Below are 4,462 nucleotides of genomic sequence, written 5' to 3' on the forward strand. Positions count from 1 at the left end.
AAAAAAAAAAAAAAAAAAAAAAAAAAAAAAAAAAAAAAAAAAAAATCTCAGAGCAGCACTAGCTGCTCTTGTAGAGGACTGGTTTCAGATCTCAGCACCACATGGTGGCTGACAACCATTCCTGATGCAGTTCCAGGATGCCGTACTCTCTCCTGCCCTGTGTGGGCATCACACAATGTGCACATATATACAGGCACTGATACAATAAAAAAAAATCTTTAAACAATGTTTTAGAAGTATTCTGCAGGACACTCAGTTGCTTATCAACAAAGGTTGCATAAACTGTAGGGAATGGCTGTCACTCAGCTGTGTCGTGTTTGCCTACCAATCACAAGGTGTAGAGATGTCCCCGGCACCAGAGAAGACAAAATGACCCAATAGCATAGTCCAGTAGGAGGAATGACAGACGTGGGAGCCATCCAAGCACCTAGTGACTATGAAGTGTGGCTGCCCAGATACTTCACCACTTCAAACAGGCCCATGGTAAGGCTCGTTTATGGTCAGAGGTCTCAGTCCATGGTGAGCAGGGTGTGGTACAAGTGCACACAGATGACAGGGACAGGTAAGGAAGTGGGTGAGCAGAGGGAGGAGGTGAATATGAATTAGTGTCTGCTCACAGGCTGTGTGGTTTTCCTCTTTCCTCTGGCTGCTGGTCTGTGGAACGATGCCCCACCCCATTTAGATGGGTTTTTGTCCCTTTGGCCTTTCTGTAACAGCCCTCTGTCCTCACCAAGATACCCACAGCTCTGAGTTATAAATCAAGTCACTTCTCCATGCAACCATGAGTAAATTACTGACCCATTCTTTTCCCCAAACATCGTCAGCTGTGTACCACCGTGGAACAGGGCCCAGGCCACTATGCCGTGACCTGTCCTTTAGAAGTTGATGCTAGACAATTTTTTGCTTATGAGAAAAGAAGGCTTCTTTCAGCCGCCACATGAATTCAGTGGACAGTGACCAAAACTCCCAAGTGTGTTAGCCCCTGGGCAGTTTGAGTAGGCTATGACTTGCAAGGACTATTGATTAACCTTTCTGAACCCTAATTTTGGCTTAAAAAAGGCTTAGCTTTTGCCAGAGTTATGTAAGGAAGGAACTGTATTCTTAGTAGCCCATTGGCACTTTCCTGCAATATCTTGCCTACATGAGACATGGAAATATTTTTAGAAGTGTGAATGTCCCACTCTCTGACAGTGAAGGAACAGGGTGGTGGGAGAGAACGGGCCTCTCTCTGGCTGTAGCTAAGCTGACCTGAAGGCTTAGAGGTTGGGCTGGGACCCACCCGGTCCATGTACTTCATGTCTTTCTTTATACCTGTTACTCCAGGGGAGAACTGTAAGCAACAATCTTTTGTACTATGTTATCAGTTAAATCCTGAATCTATGAAGAGAAGGGCCTGGATAGATTCAGAGCAGGGTCATCTCTATTCACTTGTAGGCACTATGAGATCTATGACAAATGATCATTTGTCATTTGGCTAACAAAAAATTGTGCTCAGAGGCAGATGTCTACCCAGGGAACCTGGCTGACACCCCAAAGTGGGATGCTAGCTGTCCACAGCTGCGTCTCTCCAACAGCATCAGTACAAAGGCAGGACATTGGGATGTCCAGATCTCAATGCAGTGGCCACTTACTGCAGACCAGTGCATCCCAGAGGCAGAAGCAGGCAGTTTGAGGTCAGCCTGGCCCTGGTCTACGGAGTGAATTCCAGGGCCACACAGAAAAACCCTGTCCCTGAAAAACAAAAAGGCAAAACAAAATGAACAAAAAAAATTATCCCAAGAACTGACACTGGATTACATATCCTAACTAGAACATGATCCGCCCATGGCATGAGTCAGGGGAAGGAGAACCTGCTAAGCCCACAGGCTGCAAGAAGCCGCTCTGGGGGACAGCAGACACTTGTCCCATAGGCATCAAAGAAAGACAAGAGACAACTGCACTGCAACCTTCTCACTGCTATCATTTTCTATTTCTGTGAGATCCCGGGACTGCCCGATGGGAGCATAGGCTTTAATGCACTCTTAAGGTACAGGCAATATGCAAGGATTCCTTACACAGGACTTGAACATCACAAAATATTCTAGCTGGGTGTGATGGCACACACATTTAATCCCAGCACTCCGGAGGCAGAAGCAGGCAGTTTGAGGTCAGCCTGCCCTGGTCTACAGAGTGAATTCCAGGGCCACACAGAAAAACCCTGTCCCTGAAAAACAAAAAAGCAAAACAAAATGAACAAAAAAAAATTATCCCAAGAACTGACACGGGATTGCATATCCTGAACTGCAAAGCTCACCAGAGTGAAGAGGGCTTGGGTTGTTTGTTTGTTTTGCTTTTGTTTTTGTTTTTGTTTTTTTCCTTTTGTAGTGTTGGAGATGAAACCCAGGGCCTTGTACACTGGGCAAACACTCAGCTACTCCCCGGAAAAACAGCCTACAGGATGAGAAAAGCCATTCTTGCCAAGTTATGCATCAGACAGGCAATTAATATCCAAGATATATACAGAACTACAAATAGTTCAGGCGGGAGAGATGAGGAGTTAACAGCACCAGCTGTTCTTACAGAAAGGATTCATGTCTTCAGCAGATAGACATGAAAAACCTCTCTTCATATGACCAAGAAAAAGCAATTCAGGAGCAAGGTATGGGAAGATGCCAGCTCACACGCAGGAGCTGGGCAGAAGCCTGCATCTTATAGGAGCATAAGTCAGGTGATATCCAGTGTGGCACTTTTTCATGGCTGGCTGGAGTGTAATTGGTACAATTCTGGAAATGATTTTGTATTACCTAAGATGTCAAACAAGCGTGGGCACATCCTAGAGACTGAATCTAAAGCTCAGGTCCCAGATAGTGTCAGTATCACCTGGGCACTTAATCAGCAATGCAGATCTTTGGGGCTAGGGAGATGGCTCCGTTTATATTGATAAAAGGACCAATGCTCAACCTCCATAAGCCAATAAAAAGCCTGCAGATCCCTGAAGCTTACTCGCCAGCAACCCTGGCTCCAGGTTCTGTGAGAAAGAAAGCCTGTCTCAAAAAATTAAGGTGAACTGGCCACACATGGCTTTTGTTGTTTCTGAAACAGTCTCTCTCTGTAGTTCTGTCTGTCCTCCAGCTCCCTAGGTAGACCAGGCTGGCCTTAAACTCAGAAGGATCCCCTGTTTCTGCATCCCGAGTGTGTGCCACCACAAATTTCTTTATTCCCAGCACTTAGGAGGCAGAGGCAAGCAGATATCTGAATTCAAGGCTAGCTTGGTCTACGGAGTTCCAGGCCAGCATGGGCTATACAGTGAGACCCTGTATTGGGGAAAGAAGTGGAGTATGATTGAGGAAGGCACCCAGCAAAGAACTCTGCTGTCTACAGACGTGTGCATACCCACCCTCACTAACAAGTGCAAACACTCACAAAGGAAAAAAGAAAAAACAAGGAGATGCAATTCCTTAGTCACTCCCGTCCTCCTGAGCAGGGGGCTCTGGAGTGGGGCTGCTGTGTTGAGGAAGTCCTCTGGAATGTGTTCTAATCTGAGCCTCTTTGTTATAGACCTCTCTGTATGGGATCAGGGCTGTTCAGACTCACGATACAAAATCTATAGAGTACACACCCTGTCCTTGTTTGACTGTAGCGAAGGTAGTATTTACAAAGTAACAAAACCTAAAATCAATATGGTATGAAAAGCATAGCACTGGGCTGGAGAGAGGGCTGAACAGTTAAGAACACTGGTTGCTCTAGGAGGACCCAGTTTTGATTCCTGGCACACACATGGTGCCTTACATCTGTCTGTAACTGACGCCCTCTTCTGGCCTCTGAGGGCACTGCATGCACAATGTGCACAGACAAACACATATACACACACAGGCAAAACACATAGAAATATATAACTAATACAGCAAACGAAGCATGGCATTGAGGGGAGAGCAGCCTTGGCGTCATGCCACCAGAAGCCATCGATCCACAGGTTACACGAAATTACTTAGCAACATCGAAGGAAAAATTCCTCCAACCGATTCATTTGAGCCAACTGAATCAAACTGCAAATCTGGAAACTCCCTGCACCAGAACAGTGTGGGAACTCCACCCAGCAATGGGTTCACAGCACTTGGAAAAACAGGGGAAGCGAATATGGCTCAAGCTTGTAGTCCTGATGAGCAGGAGGCCACAGCAGGAGGATTGCTGAGCTGAGGCCAGTCTGTGCATACAAACAATAATGGAAACAAACAATAATGACAAGAAGCAGAGGTGAGACTCAAAATAAAACCAGTGAGATGAAGAATTCAAGCCAATAAGCCCTGTCCAGAGATAGACCCTCTCCCCAGCACTTAACACAACTGCTCAACTGACTGCTCAGTGTGTTGCACGCTTCTGGCACAAGCCTTCAGGGAAGGGGCTCCTGTCCCCTCTGTCACATTCCTGGCTCTTACATAAAGGCAATTTAGCATCCTCAGAACACCATGAGATGGTTATCTAT

This window comes from Mus caroli, chromosome 1 (assembly GCF_900094665.2).
Source record: "Mus caroli chromosome 1, CAROLI_EIJ_v1.1, whole genome shotgun sequence".
Lineage (NCBI taxonomy): Eukaryota > Metazoa > Chordata > Mammalia > Rodentia > Muridae > Mus > Mus caroli.